Below are 26540 nucleotides of genomic sequence, written 5' to 3' on the forward strand. Positions count from 1 at the left end.
GGCTTATGGACACAGAATTCCCCAAACACCTGTGCCTGAAGATCCTAGCCCACCCTGGGAAGGCAGGGAGGGGCTCACATTTAAGGAAATGTGTTTTCAGAAAAAGAAATTTGCATGTATTTCATGATTACAATGTAAAACTTTCTCCAAGAATAGAATTTCTCTATTACTTTCATTTTTTTTCACATTTTTCCTTTGCCATGGTCATTACTGCATTTACAGCTGAATTATTTAGCATGCTAAATCAGTTTCCTTAGGCCTGGGGGGTCTGAATTGTGTTCAGAACCTTTCAGTGGCCAGGCTGTTGAGGTTCAAATGTTTGACTCTTGCCTGATTATCTGGATGTGAAATTCTGATAGGAGAAAAAAAAAAATGCTGAATTAACCCTTTCAGTAATGAAGATTACTTCTGTATTTTTACACTAGAACCCTTGTCTGAAAATCTGAGTCTTTGAATATGCTGATTAATTTTACATATCGATAATTCTATATGCGTAGGCTTTTGAACACAGGAGAATAAAAAAAGAACACAGAGACATTTTTATTTTATTTTTATTTGTGTATCTCTCTCTTTCTCTATATATGTGTGCACATTTTAGTAGTTGCCCTTGGAGGCCAGAAGAGGGCGTTGGATTCCTAGGAGTTGGAGTTCAGGTGACTGTGAGCCACCTGACCTGGATGTGGCGAACCTAAAACTTAGGTCCTTTGAGGAGCAGCAAACACTTTTAACCACTGGGCCATCTCTTTACATGGATAAAGGTGTTTTAGCCACAAGTGTATGTGAACCTTTTGCTCAATTGCTTATTTGTCTGTTTGTCTGAGTATTTATTTATTTGAGACAGGGTCTTGTTATGTAGCCCAGGTTGGTACTGAACTCACCATCCTCCTGCTTTGGGCACTCTCGTGTTGGGATTACAGGCATGATAGCTGTGTGTGATTTAAAGTAACAAGCACATCTCCATAGAGATTACAGAGTTTATTGATCCCATGTTTTGGCTGTGAAGATGCTGTGAGATGCAAAAGGAAGAGACAGTGACCATGGTGCATCTTGTTGTCAGATGCTCTCACCGTGTATATACTTGCCTCAAAAGGATGTTGCCTTATCTTGCAGACAACAAATTGTTGTTAACTTAGAAGTCACGCCTCTGTGAAGCCTGCTTTGGGTTAACCTATAAACAAAATGACTGCACAGCTTATGAAAACATATGAAAAGACTAAAAAACAAAATAAATAGCATGCATCTGTTGACTGTTTGCTGTAGCTCACGTGATCTCCTTGGGCTCCATACCACTGCCTCCCACATTTAGTTAGGTAAACAAGATTCTGGGAGGCCTGAACACATCTCCGGAACCAGACATTTGGCATGAAAAAGCAAAGATCATGTAAATTAACATGAACATTCTAGGCTCTGATTATTTTTGGAGTGCTTGTTCAATTCTTAATAGTTTCATTGGCTTTTAACAAAGGTTTGTTCTGGACAAGTGGGTCTATATCCACAAAGCAGTCAGTGCCATTCAAAGACCATCTAACCTTCTCTCTCCCTCAGTGTAAAGCTGGCTCCCAGAGGCAGAGAGAGAACTCTAGACACCTGGGATTTACTGGGGGAACCCTGAGAAGAAGGGAGCAGCAGAGCTACTGGGGGGAGAAGGAATTCAGTAAAGGTGTGGCCTTGCTCACATCTAGAACAAAGAATTAAGCAGGCTCACGGGATGGAGAGAAACGAGGAAGGAAAGCAGCTTTAGGCAAAGATATCTCTGAGTTGGTGACATATAAAAAGAGACCAGATGGAGTGAACATCTGGGCAGGATGCAGTCAATATAGAGGGAAGAGAATATGCAAAGGCCCTCATGTAAGCATCTGGATCAGCACAGAGCTCAATGAAGTTGACCAGAGACAGATAGGTGGAGGGAAAGAGAAAGGATGATGTGCTGGCAGGAGGTGCTGGAAAAGAAGAGCAGTTTAGATTGCCAGCTAGACCAGACAGCTTCTCCTCCTCCTCTTCTTCCTCTTCCTCCTCCTCCTCCTCCTCCTCCTCTTCTCCTGTTGTAGATTGTGTTTTTTCATCACAGCTCCTAACACTCTGTTCAATGTGCCATTTGCTGGTATGCACTTGCAACCTAAGCTATAGTTAATATTACAATGTCAGTATTAGTCAACTTTCCATTTCTGTGACCAAATACTGGAGAAACTCAAAGAAGAAAGGGTTTTTTTTGGGGCTGGCGAGATGGCTCAGCGGTTAAGAGCACTGACTGCTCTTCTGAAGGTCCTGAGTTCAAATCCCAGCAACCACATGGTGGCTTACAACCATCCTTAATGACATCTGACTCCCTCTCCTGGTGTGTCTGAAGACAGCTACAGTGTACTTACATATAAAATAAATAATAAATAAAATATTAAAAAAAAAGAAAGGTTTTTTTTTTTTTTTTGGTTCATGGTTCTTGGGGCTTCAGCCCATGGTCACTGGATCTCAGTTTTTAGGTGCTTTGGGTCTCTAGTGTCAGTATATTATGGTGGGGGTGTGTGTGGTAAAACCAAGCTGTTGGTAGCTGAGGAGTGAGAGAAAACATGAAGAGCAAAATATACCCTTCAAGGTCACACCCAGTGACCTACTTATTCCAGCCAGTTCTCCATAGTCTCTTTAGCTATGAATCCATCAATGATTTGATCTACTCATGAGGTGAGAGCCATTGTGATCCAATCACTTTCCTGGGGTTCCACTTCTGAACAGTACTGTACCAGATGAAGCCTTGGGCGTTTGTGTGTGTGTGCACTCAGGGAGCAGAGGGGAATTGTGTGAGTCCTTGTTGCTACAGGCAATTGTGAGTCACCTAATATGGGTGCTAAAATCTGAACTCGGGTCTTCTGATAAAGCTGTAGATGCTTCTAACTCCTGACCCATCTGCCTATGCCTGACATGTTATTGTCAGAAGGCATTTATGGTCTCCCCTTCCCACACCTCATGCATCTGCATCTACTCAATGAGGACTCCTTACAATCTGCTTCTATGATAGAATATCTGACTCAAAGGTACAAACTTCTAAATGCTGTCACCATTAGCAGGTAGAAATGAGTCCCTTAGAGCCTTTTGGATGATAGTTTGCTCTAGTTGCCATGGTTGTATGGGAGGAAAAAAGAGACATGCTCAAAGCTTTAAAACAGTGACACATCTTAAACTCCCAGAGCTCTTGAGTCTTGTCATATAGCATAGTGGAGGAGACTCTGCTCTGTAAGGTTAGCCCTTAAATCGAGGAAAGGCTGGAATAATATGGAGATACCTCATTTTCATGTCTTGTGCCTTTACTGGAATCTTTGCATATTCAGAAGCTGGTCTATCTTCACATGGCCACTCTACCAGGGTGGTCTTGGAGTAGCAGGTTTCCTATCTTGGGGTTCCAGACTCCCCAGATTTGGATCTTAAGAGACTGATACAGGTGCAAAGAAGCCATTTCTTAGGGCTGAGCCTCAGAGATCAAGCAGGTTATCATTACCTCTGGCACCTTTTAAGCATAAACATTACAGAGGCAGAGGACAAAGAGGCCCTAGCTGTCACGAAGAAGTATCAGCCGTACATTGGAAAAGCAGCACATACAACAGGAGAGGAGAAACTGCAGCAATCTCGGGGAAGTGTGACCCCTATACTTCCCAGGAATGTGGTGTTCATTGCAGACCTGCTTCTGTGGGGAAGAAGAGCCCTGTGGAGCTGCATCTTAAGTCCCCTCCTCTGATTTCCTCTCATGAATGGCACAGAGCTGGGGGCGGGGGGGGGGATGCTTGAGCCTGCTGCCCAGTAAAGCCATTCAGTTTCTCCAGATGATTGGGAAATCTCAGTGGTTCAAGTCAACATTGAGGAATTTTTTTCATTTTAATGCGTTTTTGCTTAAACTGAAAAATCCATCTTCCTGGATCCTAGCTCTTCTACTCAGCACTAGGTGGGGCCATTATGAGTATTTCTTATGTCAAGGCCCAGGAGACTATAAACTCCCAGGAAGTGGAAGTTAGAGAGTGGGTTTTACTTGTTTCACTAAGATTGTCTGGCAAGTTCCACCCTGAACGAACATGGAACAAGGAATACATAGCGCAACCCTGGGGTTTGACCTGCACCAAGGGTAGCCTCATCCTAAATATCACCACTACCTTATGAAGCACCCTGGGTGCCAGGACTTCACTGTATTTAAAAAAATGGCCACTACATTGCTGTGTGCTTATGCCTATATAAGCTGGTTGCATCTCTCTGTCCCTCACACTGACAACATGGAGGTCACAGCTTGCTATCCAGTGAGTTGGTACATTTTTATTTTAAGGACTGAAGTTTTATACACATTGAGGAGTTTGTATTTTTCAGATTTGGAAAGAGCCAGTACTCAGAATCCAACTGAATGTTCCAAGAGACTCAGCACATGTGTCTCGTAAACACTAGAACAAGGTAGCTACAGCAGGCAAGAATGGCTGGGGCCTCTGCACAGCATTGCTCCTTGGTGAAGCCAGAAGGTATTTGCTACCCACAGCCTGGGGTGACAGTAAACATTCCTGTTCTGCCTAGTGTCAGGGTGCGCCGGGATGTGGCACAGCTGTGACCACTCGGGTTGGTCTCCCATAGACGCCTGTCACGGTATGTTTACCTGAAAATGAATGTGAGAGGCCACAGAGCTAGAATTGTCTTGTGGGCAGAGGAAATTATGCCCAGCTATTTTAAAGCCCAGGGATGGACAACTTGTCCATAACCCACAGGTCACACGGACAAACAGGGTTTACCTAAGGAGCGGGACCTTTTCCAAACAAATGCAGCTACACTTAAGGAGTTGCTTTCAGATGGAAAGAAAGGGAACAGAAGCAGCTCACATGACTTGTGATGAATTAATCACATAGTTCTTTCTTGAGGTGGTGGCAACAGCCTGCATGCTTCTTTCACTGATGGGGAGGGTGGCTTGGTGTACACACTGAAGTCTGAGTGCACATAGACACTCACACAGAGGTGTATACATCACACCCCCATATATGTACTCACACAGATATACCTATGTCCAAGTACACAGGCTCACAGCACACAGTATGTCATACATCCATTCATACATGCTCACACATAGACACACAAGTTCACATGCCTACACAACACACGCAAAATCTCATAGATAAATACAAACACATCTCATGTATTCACACACGTTCACAGTACAACTGTACACAACCACACACATACTCACATAAACACATGCATACATTCAAGTACAGTTATACACATGTACACATAAGCATGCACATGACACATAGATGTGCATATCCTTGCATATTATGCAGAAGTCTAAACGATGGACAAACATAACCACATGCTCGTATACATAAATATGCACTAAGTGTGAATATTTCTACTTTTGCATCCAAGAGCACACTCACACCAACATACTTGCAGGCCCCATCACACTCATTCTCACTTTATAGACTTAAAGAAACTCATATTAATTGTCATGTGTGCACACATCCTGACATACTCATGGGAAAGTTTCTTCAAACATTCTGTCTTTTTTCTCCCACATGTGTCCTCACTTGATACATGCTGGCTCTCTCATTTATACATGTAGTCACTGACACTCCCACCTGAATGTGATAGTTTTGGTTCCTTTCAACACTGGTAGAAAGAGTAGATTGATTGCCCTGTCTAGTTATAAAGATACATTTCCCTAGGGATCCTATCGTCCTAGTGTCTGCTGATGCTGGCTCTGAGTTAGGGTGGGGAGATGTTTGCCCTGTCCCCTCCCATGCTCTCTGCATGGTAACTTGGGCTTCAAAATGGCTCTGAGACTAATGTGGGGGCTGTGGGTGGGTTCTCCATGGTCCACTGACTCTTCATGGACAAGTTTGTAGATCCTCAGAAGAGACGGTGCCATTTGCCTCTTCCTGTTTGGTTACCTGTGTTTGTCAGCTGCAGTTTATCTTATGCAAAGTGGCTTTTCTCTGCCCCAGCTTTCCAGGTGTCTTTTAGGATGCAATACTGGGGAAAATGACATTCTGAGCCAGTTGTGTCTCCCCCATCCTCAGCTGTCTTGAAAAGTTATGCCTACAGCATCAAAATGATTAGAGTTGGTTGTGCCCCAACTGAGGTCTTTTATAAAGACAGGGTCTCTCTATGTATACCTGGCTATCTAGTAACTTACTATATAGACCAGACAGATCTCCAACACACAGAGATCTCCCCGCTTCTGCCTTTGCTACCCAAGTGCGGGGATTAAAGGCAAGTGCCACCACACCCGGCCCACCTGTGTTTTAATATTGTTTTGGATGTGGATCGTGACTCAGAACTATTTTCTGCATTAGCTGAGGAAAACATGAACTTTTTTGACATTTCAATTGTTCAAACATTTAAGATGCAATTTTTTACAAGAATAAAAAGTAACAATACTTCCCTTTCAATCATTCAAACTTCTAAAAAGTTCCCCTCTCTCTGTCTCCCCCCCCTCTCTGATTTTTGTGTGTGTAAGTGTGCACACACATACATTTGTGCATGTGTGTCCATATGTTGGCCAGAGGACAAACTTGAGTGTTGGTTCTTCTAGCCTTCTACTTTGTTTTGAGGTGATATCTCTTGTTGTTAATCACTGGCTGGCTCACAATTTCTCTCTTTTCTGTCCTCCATGTTACTAGGACTGCAGACTGAAGCTACCACACACATGGTGGTTACTGGGGAGCCAATTTCATTTCCCAGTGCTACCATAGCAAGCTATCTTCATGAATCCATCTCCACAGCCCAGTCAAATGCTCATAGTGCCTTTCAGATCCTCTTTATAGTTCCATATATTTAGACCATCAAATCTTTAAATGATCCACACTGAAATTATTTGCACAGCCTAGCACTAACCAGCATCCTATCAGCTTGTCAGACTCTTCCCTGAAAGCTCATGTTCTCTGGGCTGCCCAAGCTACATAGGGAGGTTTGGAATGAAGTATGGATTATTGATGACTACTTTGGAGTGCACAGCCAGTAGCATTAATTATATTCACACCATTGAGCACCTAGAATTTTTATTTACCCTTAGAATTTTCTATTTTGTAAAACTGAAGCTCAAACAAGGTTGAATGTGAAAATTGACGTCCTCATACCTCCTTACATGTAGGTGCCCTTATATACATACACGAACGTACACATGCACTCCTCTCTCAACAGTGAGATCCACTTGGCAGCTAAGGGAGGCTGAGACAGACTCCTTATGAGGGGGGCTGGGTTTTCTACCTGTGATGAAGGTGGGGAAGCTGCTTGCTATACTCAGAAACTCAGCTCACCTCCAAACTCAAAGAGGAACTCAAATGTTGGTCCCTAATAACAACATTGAAATATATCAATATAGCTTCTTGCAGACATGAAACTACAGTCTGGTAGGCAACAAGTGATCTTAACCTTTCCTCTTCTTCTCCTGTTTCCTAAGACAGATGTGTAACAGATCATGAAACTACTGCCTAGCAGGAATGTATCATCCAGCTCCCAGAAGAGCCCAACACTTTTTCCTTAGTGTTCTATAGCCTTATTTAACCTGTTCCTAGTGCTGTCTGGTTTTAGTAGAGTGGGAGGTGGGATTTTCCAGCACCCAGTGATTTGCACATTGCCAGGTACAGCTCAGTCTGTTCCTCCTGACTGACATACTCCTTTTCAGCTCCTGCCATAGGCATGCATGGGCAGGTCCAGCCAGGGTTAACACTGAATGTATACTATATCCTTGGATGACCAGATGCTCCAGCTATAAAATGATGTTCCCATTTCATACTGGGACCTTGGCAGGTAGAAACTACTTAGGACAGGGCTGAAGGGTACTCAGAACCATCTGGCTAGATTGTTCTTAGTTCTGATGGCCTTAAAACAATGTCTGGGGGCTGGTGAGATGGCTCAGTGGGTAAGAGCACCTGACTGCTCTTCTGAAGGTCTGGAGTTAAAATCCCAGCAACCACATGGTGGCTCACAACCATCCATAAGGAGATCTGACTCCCTCTTCTGGAGTGTCTGAAGACAGCTACAGTGTACTTACATATAATAAATAAAAAAATCTTTAAAAAAAAAAACAGTGTCTGGAAAAGGAAGAGGGATAGGAGGTATTTGGAGACCTAAGATAGGTGTATTGGTAAAGTGATTTCAGCTGTATCTTCTAGAGCTCCCAGCTGCCAATTCTAGAAATTCACTGAAGGACTAATAATGTACAGTAATAACAGAATATGTGATCAAGTTCTGGTGACAACTACCTAGCATCCAGCACTTTGCTTAATTTTCATCATCTACTGTGTTATTTGGATGAATACAGCAAGGCAAGTAGTGCAGTCTCCACAGATCAGAATATTGGCTCACTCACAGATGAGAGAAGCTGACTCATTTGCTCAAAGTAATATTGTAGGAATTGGCCCATCTAGGTACCTATTGCTGAAGCTGAGACTTCATTGGTTTTCCCACATGAAATGCCTTCTTTGTCACTGGGTCCTACTATTCTTTTAAGGCCCCTTAGATGGAAGGAAGTGACAATCACAGACTCTGGAGTGGGCTAGCCTTGGACCCTTCATTGGCTCTTCAGCACTGAGGGAGGGCTGTAGCCTCTGTAAGATGAAACCATAATATTAGAAACATGCAATGGTGAAACTGAAGGGTCCAGGAGAGATTGAGCATCGGATGTACCAGTGTTCTACATTTTTTTGCTGTGCCTGATTAGGGAGAGAGACAGAATGATTTTTGATTTATTTATGTATTTATTTTAAAGATTTATTTATTATTATATCTAAGTATATTGTAGCTGTCTAGAGACATACCAGAAGAAGGTGTTAGACCTCATTATGGATGGTTGTGAGCCACCATGTGGTTGCTGGGGTTTGAACTCAGGACCTCTGGAAGAGCAGTCTGTGTTCTTAACTGCTGAGCCATCTCTCCAGTCCCTTTGACTTATATCTAATTAACTAATTTTATTTTGCTGTTTAGAACCCAGGACTTTGAACATGCCAGACAAGGGCTATTATGTGACACTTCCAAACTCTCGTTCGTGCAATTATATGGTCTTAGCGCTTTTCAGTGTTTTCCTGCTTCCTTTTCCCCTAGTTTGCTTCTTCTGAAATTCCTGATGCTTTTGGCTGGCATCTCAGTGTGACTTCCCAGTCTTCAGATGCTTCAAGTTGGTGTCAGACAAATTCTAAGTTCCTAAATACAGTTTCCTACCAGTGTGACCCTAGTATTGAGAAAGACAGTGTGTGGGCTTGGGAACATATACTGGCTGTTATTTCATCTAAGCAGTCATTTGGCTCTTCTGGAATTGGAGAAGCCTAGAGCCATGATGGGCTTTTGTGAAGTAAGACTAGAACCCATGTTTTCCTGTACATCCTGGGTGCAAGCCTCCTGACTTGGCTACATTTTGCATCCAAGAACAACATAAAGCAATGATTTGTCACCTTTTAGTTACAAGATCCCTGGAGAGAAGTAGAATAATACCTAAGAGCCTTAAAATCAAATCCAACATGAGCAGTGGGCTGAGGATGCCCCTGCCCCATCTGGGAGGTGTCTCATCAAATTTAGGGTGTCAGCATTGTTTAGGAACTTTTAATTTTTATTTTATGTTTATTTTTAATGAATATATTCTATCTAGGCACTTTCATATTGACTTAAAAGTGTACAGAAAGTGGCTAAGGGTCCTTCAGTTGTCAATAGGACCTCAATGTCATGGGTATTAAATGAATAGTGCCTGGCTGGTGAAATGGCTCACTGGGCAAAAACTGCCTGAAGCCTGAAAGCCTGAGTTTGAACCTTCCGAATGTGAATGGTCAGAACCCACCACAGAAGTTGTCCTCTGACCTCCACAGGCATGACAAGGCATATGTAAATCCACCCTTACAGACATGTACTCCCCCAAAATAATAAACAAAATATAAAATTACAAAACCAAACAAATAGGTCTTAGAACTGATAAACCCTGTTCTGCACATTTCAAGTGAATGTAATGGCAAACCAGACTGAATATATTTCAAAATGTTATAAATTCCTGTCATTTCCTCTTTTGTGTGATGGTTGTTAAAAATGACAAATCCCAAGTGTTCTGTCCTGAAAGAGGCTTTCTTGTCAATCACTTTGAAACTCTTAGTGTAGGTTTCCTGCTTCCTGTGACTCCCCTTGCCTCTCAGGGGGCAAAGCAGGCTCCCAGGGTGTCCTGGAGCAGCTGCTAATTACAGTCAATCAACAAGTGATTGGCTCTATTAGGAAGTGGGGCTAGGCCAGTGCTAATCTTATTATTCCGTGAAATGAATGACATCTCAAAAAAGAAAAAGAAAGAAAAGTCAGTGTACAACAGAGCACCGGAGAAACACATTGTGGAAGCAAAGGCCACATGACCTCTTGCCAGGTGTCAGAACCATCCCTTAAGTGTGCTGCTCTATCCTGTCCCTTCAGAGAATGTCCTCCCATCCATTATCACATTTTAATCTCTTATGTCTGGCTAGAGACCCATTTAATAGATTTCAGCAACTGTTCCTGTGAATGGAGGAGATTGAGAAAATGCTTTGCAAAGACAGTGTAGAAGGGAAGCCCCCAAGAGTCTTCAGATGTTACATGATGACCCTGGGAAGAAATCAGCAATTTTTAATGGCCACATTTGCGATCTGAATGACTGAGTCTCAAAGATTGAAATATCTAATAAACAACAAAAGCATAAAACTCATAGTAGAGGCATGAACATTTGAAAATTCAGTACTATGCTGCGGCTTTATAGAATTCTTGGCATGGCTGCCTTAGTGGTGCTAAATATGAATGAGCCTCATCTTCCATATTTCTCTTTGTATTTAAGGTGTGAGCATATAAATCCTGCTCTCTTGGAAGACTTCCTCTGCTCTCCTCCATGGCTATGACTCTGGAAGGCAACAGAATCTAAGTCTGGAGAGAATCTTCCTGACTCCCTCGAAACTCAGAGGTGAATGTCTGTGGTCCACTGGGAGATTTATCCCCTGTGACAGAAAGCAAGGTGTCTGGCCAGAAGGCTGCTAGTTCCTACTTCCCATTCACATTAATTGAATGTGTTGGGTAGATCAGGGACCCCACGTGAAGTTGCTGTGGAAACTGAGCAGGGGTAAGGATATAGGACTACTGATCCTGACTCTGTTCTTTGCTGCTCTTAACTGGCTTTTACAGTTAGCTCCTCCGGATGCCTCAATAGACACCTGTTTGAACTTCCCATGCCAACACCGCAGAATACTAACCCAAACCTAAGTGTTTCTTGATACCTACTCTTACCAGAGTTTTCCAAAACTATCAGGGAAATGATTTTACCCTATTAAAACAAAACTTGCTAGAAAAACAGCTGGAGAAATATTATTTATCATCTTCTAGAGTTGAAATTGCCAAAGCATCATTGGAGCTAGACAGAATCATGCCCTTTCTCTGGGCATCATTAAGTCCATCTAAATTATGATCCTAGCACTGATAGCACTCTTCAGAATGACCTTTGCCAGGCACTGTAGTGCTATGGCACTAAGAGAATGGATACATGCTAACCTCAATGGATTGGATGTCTGTTCAGTGCCTGGCGTGAATGCAGTCTGAGTGGGTTGAGCTGGCTAGTCCTGACACTTCTGACCACCAGAGACAAACTATTTGGTATATCCACACACTACCAGGAGGAGCTCCAGCAAGCTGGAATTGAGGGATGAGCCTAACTGTCCCTTTGTGAGCAGCCGTAAGCACATGATCAGCCAATGTGCTCAAAGTAGGCTGGGGTTTTACTCTGTTCCATTAGTGCATAAGCTGAAATTCAGCTCTCAGTAAAAGGATAACATTAACTTCTGTATTTATTGAGTTCTTGGTGTGTGCATGCCAGTATGGAAGGGAGAAACTAGCGTGGTTCCTGCTTTCTGAAAGCCAATGCAGGTGTCAGAGCTACTGGCTGAGAGTATCCTGACATATTTCTAAATATCTAGACTGCAAATTCAAAGCGTTATCTGGGGGGAGAGAGGATGGGGTAGGGGGTTTGAGGAGGGGAAACCAGAAAGGAGGATAATATTGGAAATGTAAATAAATAAAATAACCAATTAATATTATATAACCAATTATGTAAATATAAATAGGCATGATCTGGGTTGGGTTTGCACATGGCAACTCCTCAGTGCCCTCCAGAGCAATGCTTGGAATCACAGACCTCTGATCAGTCTCCAAAAATCAACATAGACAGCTTCCCTGTCTTCTCTCTTTACAGCCAAACTGAACTATATATAAAATTCCCCATTCACTACACTCAGCATTTCACATTGTTTATGACTTCAGTCACTTTTCCATTTTAAAGGATAAAATATAGCCAGCCTCTCTTGGGATTCATCATTGTGCCTTTAGTAATTCAGATGCATGCCCAGCCTCTTCCCATTCATCATTTCTAAACTGGTTTAGAAAACCTAAGCCCTCTGCCCTTGCCAGCTCCTACCAGGGAGGGGTTGAGCCCCGTGTTTATGATGTGTGCCAACATCTTGCTGTTCTATGGTGTTCCCATATGCTGCACTAAGGTCTTCCTGAGGAAAGACACTTTTCCCCATGAAAATAATCCCTGGCATAAGGACACCTCTGTCTTCAGAGTAGGGATTTGGGGACAGAGTTACAGGATTGACTCATCAGTGGGTCTCCTGGTCAATAGCAGCTGGCTTCTTCTCTCCATGAGGTCAAGAAAAATTGAGGGGTGTGTGTGTGTGACTCTAAGCTGTGGTCATTCTCAGGTCTTCATCAACCTGAGAGCATGACCCAGATTTTTACCTCATCAGCTCCCTGGGGTCTCTGACAAACAGGGCCTCCCCAGCCAGGGAAATAAAGTCCTTCTTGTGATGCGAAGCCCCCAGGGGTGGTGAAGAGCTTCCTGGCGTCACCTTGAGTGCAGCTGTCCATAGCTCCTCCAGCCTAGCTGGGGACTTGGGGCCTGGACAGCTCAGGTGGGCAAACAGTATCTGAGGGGAGAGACTCTGGCGGCAGGATGTGGATTCCACAGCAGGAAGCATCCAGCTCCAATGTGTTCCTCTCCACTAACTTGTCGATTTCCTCCCAGCTGACTTGGATGGGAATTTTCAGAATACCACACCTGGGTCGCCGCTGCCAGAAGAAAAAGCTGTCATTGACTTGGCTGAACTTAAGTCAGGAGTCTCTTCTTGTATTAGAGGTGGCAGGGTGAGGTGGGGTGGGGTGGGGTGGGGTGTCTGAGTGTTTCATTGGGAGCTCCCAAGCAGTGAAGTATTCCTTTCAAGGTTCAAGATATCTTTCCCCACTTCCTCGGTGCTTGCGTTAAGATAAATTTGATACTACACCACATTTTTTAACCCCCAAATGAACTACCAACTGTCCTATATCCCTTCACTAAGAACCCCAAGAACCTGCTGTAGTTCCCTAGTACCTTAACCCCAGACAGAAGCGAGCTTTCCTGTTGGTGATACCTAGATAACAACTTGCAGCCTTCTCTCCTGGCTAATTTCCTGTATTAGTCAGGGTTCTCTAGAGTCACAGAATTTATGGATAGTCTCTCTATATAGTAAGGGAATTTGTTGTGATGACGTACAGTCTGTAGTCCAGCTTCCCCAACAATGGGCAGCTGTGGATGGGAAGTCCAAGAATCTAGTAGTTGCTCAGTCCCACGAGGGTAGTTATTTCTGCTAGATTCCAACAGATGTGTTGGCAAGTAAAATGCAAATCTTCTTATGTCCTTATGTAGGCCTCCAGCAGAAGGTGTGGCCCAGATTAAAGGTGAGTACCACCACTCCTGGATTTGTTTTGTTCCAGGCTGACCTTGAATTTAGAGATCTCCTTGCCTCAATCTCCTGGGATTAAAGGGATGTACTACCTTACCTGGGCCTAAGATTTTCATGGCCACTATGCCTCAAGATCTCCATGCCAAGATCTAGGTCAGAAATTTGTGTCTTCCAGCCTCAAGATCTGGATCACAGGTGAGCCCTCCAATTATGGACTGTAGTTCATTCCAGATATAGTCAAGTTGACAACCAAGAATAGTCATTACATTTCCATAGAGCATACACTCATGTGTTATATGAGAATAGGTACAGGCAAGGTTTTGGGAACTGCTGATTCTCAGCAGCCAACTCAAAACAACTCATAGTAGGTCTTTCATTTTTCAGTAATGCTCACACAAATCCTGCTGCTGTGAGCTCTTCATTGTCAACAATAATGCTTCCTGGAATCTGATCTCCACTGAAAGCAGAACAATGGACCTGGTTGTTGCCATCTTTTTTTTTTTCTTTTTCTTCAGACTTTCCTGACAGCTGGAGCCCAAGGGAGTTTGACTTCTTCACACAGCTTTTTGCTAGGTAGCATGCTGTATGAATTATCATCTAAGCATCAACTGTGTATATTCTTATGTTCTGTAAAATATGTAGATGGACACGTAAGTGTGGCATAGGACAGCATTGTCCAGACATCTTCCAGTAAGTGTAGCAGATCTGGTCAGTTTGAATATTAGCTCCCATTGGTCTCACAGTGCCTCATTTATCTTTGTTGGCCTTGTATTCTTAGTGTGGTCCTACCAATGATATATAAATTGTAAATTATACAGTTTAGTGTAGCACAGCATCACACATATATTAATGTGGCCACAAGGTAGTCTGTTTGCTTCTTGGTATCAGCTGAGGAATGGACTTCAGATGAATGAAGCCATAAACTTCTGCTGTGTGTGCTAGTATCACAATAGCTAGAATTTAACGAGTACATAATCATTAGAGATACTGTATTTTTCTTCACAGACCCTCATTCAGAATGTCCATGAAGACCCTGAGTCTCAAATTGGCCCTGCCTGCTATTGTGTTCCAGTGGATGGCACCCAAGAATGTCAGAATGGCATATGACTGCCTTCCTAGGATCTTACTGCTTGTACAATCTTAACTTTGTCACGTTCAACCCTGTAAGTTTGCTGTTGGACCCTCCCTATTTTGATATCTTCCCCATTTTCCTTTGAGTCACCCTTACCTCTATTCGTTTGCATTAGTATGCTTTCTTTCTTTCAACATTCTCAACAGTATCTGAGCCAAGGTTACAAACCTGTTTGGACCCTAAATCTCTGGAGTTGGAGCAAATCAACTTCCTTCAGCTCTGATGGTAGCATCTTCAAAGCATCTCACTTGTTGGCTCTTTCCAGAGGAGGCTTTGGTGCAGCTGCCTTAATGTCAACTTCAGGTTTCAACTCTAGTTTTCTTGGTGTCTAGGGTTGCCTCTGCAGGAATTAAGACACTAACTGACCCCTGAACTCAGTAGAAACATCAGGCAAGAATGCCAGCCAATGCTTACATTCTTGCCTGTGTGAGGCATGATGCTACATCCTAAGGGAGCTGCACAACATGGCAGTGAGCTCTGGGCTCAGAGACACAGCTATCCCACTGGAACCCTGAAAAGAGTCAGTCAGGTCTAAGAAGCCAAACCAAATATGGAGGTTTACGGCATGGTTGATTTGTCAGGGTCCCTGGGTAGCTCTTCTGGACCAGATTGCCTCAGCTAAAGCTGGGTTGTCTCAGATGGTTACCAAGGCTGGAAGCTAACTTGTTGTCATCTGGACAATGGCACATGCCCCTCATCCTCCAGTAGACAGACTTGGTCTCACTCTCCTGGCAGCAGAAGAGGCCAGACTTCAAAGCACAAATGCTTTTCAAATCCCCTCAGTGTCACAGTTGCTCACTGCTCAGTCCTGTCTGGAGGTGGCTGATAGGCTCAATGGCTGATGGAAAGAGAGTCAAGCTTGCTGATTTTAAGACTGTCAAGCTTTGGCTGGAAGTGACCTTGGGGTCAGAAGAGATGACAGGGCCAGGTTTACAAATGCACTACCGTGATTTCTATAGAGGGTTGTTGAGCTGGTACACGTATGGAGGGAGGTGAGGAGGGACTGTGAAAGGTAATGGATGGCAGCATGTAGAGATGGGCTGGAGCAATATCATTGAGCCTGGGGAAGGAGCAGCTGCATGCAGTACCATGGTGATAGAAGCAGGTACCATGGCAGCAGAGGGACAGAGCTGAAAGATGGGAAGACAGAATACTCAGAAAACTCAAGGTGGGGGAAAGACATTCAGAGTGCACAGGGATGAAGAGCTGTACCAGGACAGCAGCATCTCCAGTCCACATTCCACCTGACATTAATGAGTGTCTAAAGATGGCATGTGATTACTCTCCTCTCTGTACCAAGTAGTGATGAGAAAGGCTCTTGGACTGTGGGGCATGCTAAGTTTTGGTGAGGACACCCTGTTCTATGTGTTCCCTGAGAGGAGATACATGGTCCAGTAGCATCTCCCAGGTCCCACTATAGTTCATAGTTCCATGAGTTCACAGAATCCCATGTGGAAAGCCCACAGAAGAATCAGGAGTCCTTCAGATGGAGAAGGACCCAGTGTTTTACAAAGATAGAGTTTTTATAACAGTTCCTGAAGATCATAGCTAATTTTGATTCATCTCCTACTGTGAGCCAAAAGACTGATACATAGTAGGTCACTAAAGGCTTCTTGGAATGCTGTTACACATTCAGTCACAGGGGGATGTATCAGTATGCTAATATTTCCCAAGTTTACATAACACTCAATTTTGACAGCAACCCACTAGCTATTCCAATATAACCATGCTATTGTCTTTTATGAAGAAGCTCTCCCCTCCCTACATCAAGCTAATAGTTAAGTGACTCATGTCATATGATCACATCATGTAGCATCGTTGACACTGAGCTGGATGTGAAGTCCAACACCCCTATTTGACTCCTTTGAGAAGACTTTGAGATAGTCAGATGTCCTGGTGAAGAAATGTAGGAGACGCATTGAGGAACACTTGAGTTTTGAGGAGCCAGGGATGGATTAATAGCTATCAACAAAATCAGGTTTAAGTCATCTTCAAAGAAAAATTTGTTAGAAAGAGGAGACATGGTGAGTTGTGGAGGAGAGAGAATGAGCAAGCTACATCCACCTTAGCTGTTCACATGTGGCTTATTCTGATCCAACCCATGTTGAGCTGATTTCCAGTGCAGTGTTGAATACTCTGAGAGGTAGCCTGAAGCATGGACTGTGGGAAGGCAACCCTGGCCTTACTCCCACACTCTTACACCCACTTCTATATCTCTTTCATGTGCACCTACTTTGTTTGTGTGTGTGTGTTTTGTTTTGTTTGTTTTTGCTTTTCCACTATGTTGTGACACAGCATTTGTCCCTTACAACAGAAGATGAGGTCACCTGTTCTTGAACATCTCTCTACCTCAATAGCTAGGATGTAAGAAACCTTCTTTTCTTTATAAGTTACCCAGCCTTGGGTATTCTTTTGCAGCAATGGGAAATGGGATAAGACAATATATTCTCTCATTGCTGTTACAAAATACCTGAAAATGGGCAAACTTAAGGAAGAAAGATTGATTGACAAATTTACATTGCTCTGATTTCCCTACCTTATGAGAATTCACTAGGACAGCCCTAATAAATGGACTAAAACCACACTTACCATGATTACCAAAAGTCACAAAGAGATACACTTCTACTCTTGCCTTGGGATGAGGAAATTGAGGCACACAGGGATGATGGCTTCTCTGCTTTCCAGCATACAACTTGTTGGTGGGAGCTGGGATTCAAACTGAGTAGGACTTGGGAGGTCATCATGGCCAGAACAGTGATATGCTAAGGGCCTTCAGTTTCATTATCCTGTCTCCCTCTTAGCTAGTTTCTAAGGAAGACCCGGCTCGTGAGAACTGAAGGCTGCCCACACAGGACTTAACAGCACTGATCTGTTAAGTCTTAGGCTTTCTAAGTTCCATAGTCCTCATTAAATAAAACACATGGGCTCATCTTCACACAGAAATCTGCTACAGATGGATCAGCCCAAGAGAAATCTGAATGAGGTAGACACTGGCAAGTTCCATCCACCAGCATCAAAATAACTTTGTCCTTCTCTTGCCATCCCTGTGCCCTTTTCTCCATTATCCCAGAGTTTCTCTTGCAAAGTCAGTTCTGAGTCTTCAGAATTCCTCTTCTGAAGCCACTGGGTTCACAAGACTCTTGGGGATATAGCACATGTCATCTGTGCCTTGCATCTATTGTGTTTATGTGGACCACAATGTGGGGTTTCTGAACAGTGAATTTACCTCTGAAAATGTCATAATACAAAGAAAAGGTTAGCAGGGAAGGAAAGAGGCAGACAACAGGATAGCCTGTGCTAGAGGAGTGTGTGCAGAGGGGTGGGAAATAGCATGGCAGGCATCCTTAACTGTCCCCCGGTGTGGCCTATGTGTGAAAGCTGCCTGTCACCACCTGGAAGCTCAGCCTAGACATGCCAGTGACCTTCAGTGGTCATCTCTATAAAATGGAAAAAGGTTGAGTCCTTGGCATGGCCATCAAAGCCCTTTGTGCTTTCTACCTACACAGACAGTTGTTTTTAAAAACACACTCTGGGGGCCTGTTTCAACATTCCTGCCCATAGATCCCACCCACCAGCTCATGCTTCTTTGATATCTTTTGCTCTCAAAATTTACAAGAATGGTGTATAATTCCACTATGATATCATACATATTTTAATACTGTATGTGTGTGCATATCTATGTATCCCAATACTACACAAATTGCCATGAAACTAAGCATCTTACTCTCAACCACATAACACAGCCATCAGTTGGGAATGCTCATGCACTTGTCTGTCTTTCAGGACACAGCAGAGCTAGTCTTGGTTTGCCTGGGCTATCTTGAGTTTTGCTCCTTAGTGCACATAGGTGGTAGCTATGTGTGGCTCTTTTTCTCATGGACCACTCTGGGCAGACAGCAACTCTGCTCAGGTCACTTGCAGAAGAATGAATGAGAAAGAGGAAACAAGTGCAGATTCTGGAAATCCTGTGCACGTGGCTGGAAAACTACCCTTTCATCCTACAAGCTCAGTTAAGTGGTCGAACCAAATTGCAAGTTCAAGTTCAAGTATAGAAGCAAAAGGCAAACAAACAGGCACACAACCCCCACCCCCAATACACCAACTCCTTTTGGCAAGAGTAGGGATATAGAAAGATGAGGATAGAGGGTACATATTGCAAATCACCATAAGCCAAAAGATACTCGATATGCCCTTGTCAACCCGGGCTGGGCTACCCACACTGTCTGGAAACCTCCATGCTGCCATGCAAGAAAGAAATCTCTACTTCATAGTACTGTGAAAGAGAAAGGCAGACTCCTAACAGCTCTCTTGAACTCCCTAAGGCTGCACAGTTATTAAACATAGGTGCAGATGACAGCCTACATTGGTTTTGTGGATATAAGCCCAGGATTTGGAGCTTGAAGTCTCATTCCAAAGACTAAGCTCTGAAAATCCTGTCTCTCAAGTCTCACTCAGACCTGGGACTGGACTGTGGCTCTGCAGTAATACTGTGGCTAGTCATCTTCACTCTAACTAGTAGTGTGCTCTGCCATCAATTGATTGATTGATTGGTTCTTTGATTGGTACTGACCCCAGAGCCTTGTGTATATTAAGCACTCCCAATCATTGAAATCACACCCAGTCTCCATTGTTGATATTTTTAATAGAGTTCAGGATTATAGAATTCCACAACAGTCAGATATGTATTACACTGAACTCAATGCACAGCACACACTGAGCATCTAAGAAGGGTTCAGTTGTTTTTCCTGCCTGAGGCTATTTGTCAAATGAAACTTTTGAGATTGGAGTGTGTTAATTCTTTGTATTGTCTTGGTGTTAGAGATAAGAGTCCTGGGATTGCTAAGTACGAATGTCTTATCTTAAGGTCACTAAGCAATCACCAGAGCACCAATTAGCCGAGAGTGGTTCTCCTGGCCTTACAAACAATATTTTCTCACAGGGAAGAGTACTGTGGCCTTTGGTTAAGTCGGATCTAAGTCACACCCTCGGCAGTCAAAATTCAGCGAGCCACCTGGTGACTGCACATTTTATTTGGACAAGCTGCATACTTTTAAAACTTAAGCTCTTAAAAAATTCTTTCAGAAATGTCAAGGCGACTGATGTATTAAAAAAAGGAGCCAGGGCAAACAAGGATGACATTCTTTTAATTCCTTCCCCACTGGGTCATTTCTCCTTAACATCCAGATCTGTGTGCAGCCATCTTCCATAATGGATCCTTAACCTATGCAGAGGTCCATACCTCAGGGAAGCTGTGAAGCAGCTGCAATTTTTTTCATCAGTTGACTCGGTGGCCTTGTCACCCTTTCCCACCAAAGCCCCAGCAGATGCTCCAATGCAAAGGTAGGAAATGAGAAAAGCAAACTAGGCCAGCAACTTTCCTCAACTACTGTCTGAATGTAGCACCAAGAGCCTCTGCATGGGGAAGAAGCTGCTGCATGGGGAAGAAGACCCAGACCCACTCTAGTGACAATGTGCCTGCCAACTCCATCTCATTCTCGGCCCATCTTGTTGCTATGTTTGCTAAATAAGAAATGTCTCCTTCTACCTTAGAGTTATAATGTGATTTTGACAAAATATTTCCCATGTGTCCTATGTGTGCCTATGTGTCCCTAGACAAAACTGAGTACTTAGTATTGTCTTCAGTCACCATCACCTACCTTTGTCACTAAGTGGCAGGACAGGAGACATCCTAATACCATATGACAGTAAATGAAGCATTGTTCACTTTCAGGACACCAAGGGCAAACACACAGTCATGGATACAGCTGCATTTAGGGAAATATGGTTTCTGGACAACTTTGTAAAGCCATTTTCTACATATTAAATTATTTCCCCTTCACATAATCTAGCAAAACGGAGGAGATTTTCCAGGTAAACTCTTTTCTCTGTAGAGATTGAGAGATAATATTTAAGAGAGGCATTAATGGATGCACGTACCCACAGCTGGGTAAGTTTCTGGAAGAAAAGACAAATGCACAACCATGCTTACTGCAGCATTTTTTACCGTGGCCAAGAAATGAAAAAAAAAAAAACTTAGTGTCCATCAAAGGATGAGTATATAAAGAAAATTTTATACATACATACATACATACATACATACATACATACATACATACATAGGGAATCCTATTTATCCATAGAAAGGTGAAAATCTGGGGCTTGTGGGATGGCTCAGTAGGTAAAGGTGCCTGCTGCCAAACCTGCAGAGTTATTGACAAGTAGTCAAAATGATTCGTTATTAAAGAGTAATTATTGAAAAATATTAATAAAGCTATACTTAAAGCTGGCTCTCTATTCTCAACAGCCAGCAGAATGGGAAAGAACAGCACAGGAATCTTTCTCCTGTCAGACTCAGCACAGGCAATCCTGTCTCACTACAACCCCCCTCTATCACCATTAGTAAATGCTGGTAATTTGAATCTATTGGTTTTAAAGGGTTGCTTGTAGTAAGTGTGTATACTTACTTGGCTGTTTACTGGCTACTTAAAAGTGACACTTATCTGATATTTCTGATGTTTTACAGCTGTACAAGTTTAAATTATGTGTGTGTGTATGTATGTATGTATACATAAAGATGATCTCCTAATGTAATTTTTTTTTCAAGACAGGGTTTCTTTATGTAGCCTTGGCTATCCTAGAACATGCTCTGTAGACCAGGCTGGCCTTGAACTCACAGAGATCTGACTTCCTCTGCCTCTGAGTGCTGAGACTAAATATGTAAGTCACTACATCCTTGACTCTATTGTGATTTGACATGCAGTTTTTAAGCTTTGCAGTGGAGCAGTGGTAGTACATCAGCTGCCCTTTCAAGGTGGCTGCCCTTAGAATGGTTCTTTGTCCCACTTTCAATCCAATGTTCAAGAACTTGTGTGAGATACCCAGTACTTTATTATGTTGGAGGACGCTGCCCAACTTGGGCTGACAGGAGGATTCAGAGTGTGCTCATTCAAGTCAGAAAAAGCTAGGATGTTGGCTAGATTAGGAGAGCAAATAGGGTCTTGACAAACCAGTCAGAAGGTTAAAGTAATGAAAACTGAGGATGCGTTATATATCCCACTCTTGTAAACATTTGCTTTAGCAATCTGCAGACGATTGTGGGGGTAAGATTGGGTTCGCTGACTTTGTGGGGATGCCAGAGACAGTAGTGTATTATACAACACTAGTTGGGACAGAAGCCAAACCAAGAATAGGATGCATGGCTTCCTACAACCTTTGCCACTTTTGTATGTTCTGAGGTTGAGAAATAAGTCAGTAGACATGTGAATTAAATGCATTTTTGATTTAAGTCTTTTTCTTCCCTTAGAAACGGTGTGGTAGAAAAAAATCTCAATGCAAATGAAGGAGTACAAAGTATATTACAAAAATGTCCATAACATAATGTTGATTCTTTCTAACTAGGTGACCCTTGCTGTGGGTCACCAGACAGGAGCCTCCACTTCTGGACCAGGCCTTCTGGGTTCAGTGAGTGGTTAGAAACGGAAGACAGGATTCTCCCCCTAGTGGTGAAAGCATAGCACTGCTCTCAAGCCCTGGGCCACCATCAAACTCTAATGTAAAGCAGAATCAGGGGTAAAGCTGGAGCTGCAGCAAGATGATGGGAAAAAACCATGAGAAACTATTATGACTCTTGTTTCACTTTGTTGACTTCCAGAGCCGAGCAGACATGGTAATCCTTACGTGGGCCACCTGCCATCTCTCTGGGACAAATCAGAGGTGAAATACCAGTTACACACCCTGTTTCCTCAATAGTTTCAGACCCTGGTTCATTCTGACTTATTCTACTGTCAATCATGTTATTATGAAAAAAATGAGCATTGTTTGTTTGGGGCCAAACAAGGATATGCATTAGAGCCAAAGTCTTCGTTTAGTGGGTCTACAGATGTGACCACCACCTCCACAGAAATTTAAGTTGAAAGGTTTCATGAGGAGTCAAACTAACTCAGAACCAGTTGTGGGTAAGAGGCTGCATTTGCTCAGGGGTTTTAAAAATATTCCCTGTGGGCAAAATCCACTGTGTTTTCCATTTTGAATAAAGTTTTATTGGTGCACATCCCGGCCACTCATTTTTATTTTCTCCAGGGCTGTTTTTGCACTACAGTGAGATAATTGAGAACTTGCCACAAATCTTTAGTCTCTGGTCCTGTACTGAAAGTTTACTGACTTCTGAATTCCAGAAATAAGAGGGAAATTGTCCTTTCGTGGAGAAGCTGAGAGGGCCCGACGATTATGCCAGCATGGAAGAATTTTTAGCCCTCCTCTAACTCTGGGTTGCAAATAGTCATAGTCGAAGCTAATTGAGGCCACCTTGGTAAATAATTTTAAACTTCATAATCCATCCTTTGCAAAACCATTGAGAACAACAGAAGAACCACATTCTATAGGGTTGTCAAGTGGTGCCATATAGGCTAAGAATGTAGATGGACTGTGGATAGGTAAATGGTAGTGTAGTGCCCTCTCTGCTGACCTGGCTGTGTGTGAGCATAGGATGAGGGTAGTGGCAAGAGTGAGTTGCATTAGGCATATATATATGAATGAAAAGAAGTACAAACCTTAAAGAATTTGAACGTGACCTTGATACTTATTGCTTAGTAGATACAAGGATCTTCCAGTTAAGTAACCTCACAGACATCATGTTGATGCTGCTGCCTATTAGAAGAGGAAGGTGAGGTTCAGGGTCTTACATTCTCCTACCACAGTGAGTGTAGGATATTGCCAGACCTGAGGGCTGCTCATGCTTGTCAAGAGCCCACGGTGTGCTGGCCCTTCCTTTGGGTATTTTCTGTGTGGGAAGGTAAGTGTCCATTCACTCTTTTAGGAAAGAGAGAGAGAGAAAGAGAGAGAGAGAGAGAGAGAGGCGGAAACACAGAGACAGACAGACAGACAGAGACAGGGAGCTACAGTGAAAGCAGAGTGCTGAAATTCATACTAATGTAGGGTAATCTCATAGGTATGCATGGTCGACTCTTCCACTCTGTTCAGTTTCCCACATAGATCAACCTGGGAGAAACACAGGTCCCTGGGGTCTTGGAACAATCAATAGCCCAGAGCTTCCCTCAAAAATACCTCAAAACCAAAGGGTTGAAAGCCAGACCCTTCCTCGCGCCTGCCCCTTTTGTGTCCGCATTGCACTTGCGTCATCTAGTGGACAGACATGAGAAGTTCCACAGCCAGGTCTATTCAAAGTCAAGAAGCAACCAAGCAATTTTTGTCAGCTTATCCCAGTGTCCCTGAAGGCCTCCTCCCCAAAACTGGGGACAAGCAGACAGGAAATACTAAAGTCTGGGAGCCAATGTGGCAATGAATATGTCTGTGGCAGTACATGGGAGCATGTTAGTACCCAACTTTCTTCTCAGCAAGACATATGCTCTTTTCAACACCTAAGAGACATTTGGCAATGTCTGGAACATTTTAGGTTTTTAGGACAAAATATGTTACTGGCATCTTGTGGGTAGAGACAAGTCATACAGCTAAGCCTCCTCCATAGTACGGGTCACCCCTACAATGTGAATGAATTGATTTCCTATGTAACCCAAATAGTTCTCCCCGGTATAGGGAACCCAAGAAGTATAAGAGAACCAAATAATACCCCAATATGCAGATCACAAGTAAAACTCCTGTGTGAGGAACCAAATATAATATTCCCAATGTGGGGAATCTGAATAATATTATGAATATGGGGGCTCAAACAATACCCCAATATGGTAATCTGCCTAATAACTCTTCAATGTTAAGAGTCCTGCTCTGCTTTGCCTATAAGGATGGTCTATAGAAGGTCTTGGTGCTGTGAGACTGTATACAGAGACTTTGCACACATTATTACTTTTGTAGAATGTTCTTCCCATACCATTCACTCTTTCAAGGCATATTTTCCCTACAAACTCTGCCCAGCTCTCACTCCCTCAGGGCTTCCCACTTGCACACCTCCATTCTTGGTTTGGCTTGATTTTCTATGGATGGATCTTAGACAAAGATGAAGAGACAAACACTTTATATGCAAAGGGGACCCCAGAAGGTCCAGATAATACTTCTCTGGTCTGCACAGATTTTCCCCTCCTCCTCCTCCTCTCTCCTCCTCCTCCTCCTCTCTCCTCCTCCTCTCTCCTCCTCCTTCCTCCTCCTCCTCCTCTTTTTCTTATTATTATTACTGTTGTTGCTGTTTCTGAGACAGAATATTACTATGTAGTTCACCTCTGACCTCAAAAATCTTGAGCCTCCTGTTCCAACTGCTTATATGCTGTCTTAATTTCTCACATGCTCTGACTCTAGGTGACATTGTGCCATAAAGTTAAACATGCACTTTCCTGCTCTGGTCTTTAGACACGAGCAGGCTGCCTCACCCCTCTAAAGCTCTAGAACACACACATGATTTGGCTCAGTTGAAGTGTCCACATGGCAGGAGACTGGCCCAATCCAGGAAAATTCTCAGGCTGTGATGTCACTGAATGGGCAATACTAGCATGTGTGGTCTACAGTCACTTGTCAACACTTAGGGAACTTACGGGCTTGTCAGCAGATCCCCGGGGAAAATGGTTACAGCACATCCCAGGCTAAGTTGGCTTACTTTGCTAAGTAAGAAAACCAATACTTTTGTTGAATTTCCAATTTTTTAAATGAAGCAATGAATTAACCTTTTGTAAACCACAAAGGAAACACAGAAGAGAAATGAAGCTGCATTAGGAGCAGTCAGAAGGATAAAGGGGAGGAGAGTCTAGAGCAATCAGTTCTGAGGATTCCAAGCCTCCAGTGACAACCAGTCAGCCCTGGATCCTGGTATCCTCCTATGTAGACTGCTTCTGTGCCATGTGCCAGTGGTACAGTGGTCCTCACATGTGAGCTGGATGCCAGGGCTCCTAAGAGACCTCAGTGACCCTTCTTCCCACTCTCAGTCATGAGTCAATGTGAATGCAATGCATGTGTGAGTGGATGAGAAAATGTTCAGGGGATGTGGCTCACTCTTCAGGAACACCAACACATGGGTGATGTGCTAGGTGGAACCATGGAGGCAAAGTCAGGTGAGCTGACTGCCAAGGTGGAGCAGTAGGCTGATTTTAGATGACGATGTTATAGGTGGGTAGCTGGGAATTCCATGTTATTGTAACTGGGAAAGTGGCAGAGACATGTAGATGGTGGTAGAAACAGCTTACTAAACACATCTAAGACAGGAAGTGGGACAGGGCTGGGAAAAAATCAGAAGCTCAATGGTAACTATGCCCAGCAAATTGTAACCTTTCTTCATAGGTTATTTTTGTAGTGTAAAATTTTGTTTATTTGTTTTTTTCTGTACATTTCTTTATCAGTTACATAGTGGTCTTGGTGGTGATTTTAGTGTTTTTCTCTGCCAAATACTTTCTTTCATATGCTATCCAATAATTATATTTATTATTATTATTGTTGTTATTATTATCATTATTAATTGTTGTTGTTGTTGTATGTGTGCCTGTGGCATATAAGTGGAAGTCAGAAGACAACTCGGGAAAGATGATTTCCCCCCTTTTCAATGTGGGTCTAAGATATCAGACTTACTTGACAACAGATGCTAAAATAGCTCTCTAGACTCATTCAATAATTTTGACCTCACTTTCTGTCCTACTATCTTGTCACATCATTTGGTCAGAAATCTTTCTTTCTTTCTTTCTTTCTTTCTTTCTTTCTTTCTTTCTTTCTTTCTTTCTTTCTTTCTTTCTTTCTTTCTT

Source organism: Mus caroli, chromosome 2 (genome assembly GCF_900094665.2).
Source record: "Mus caroli chromosome 2, CAROLI_EIJ_v1.1, whole genome shotgun sequence".
Classification (NCBI taxonomy): domain Eukaryota; kingdom Metazoa; phylum Chordata; class Mammalia; order Rodentia; family Muridae; genus Mus; species Mus caroli.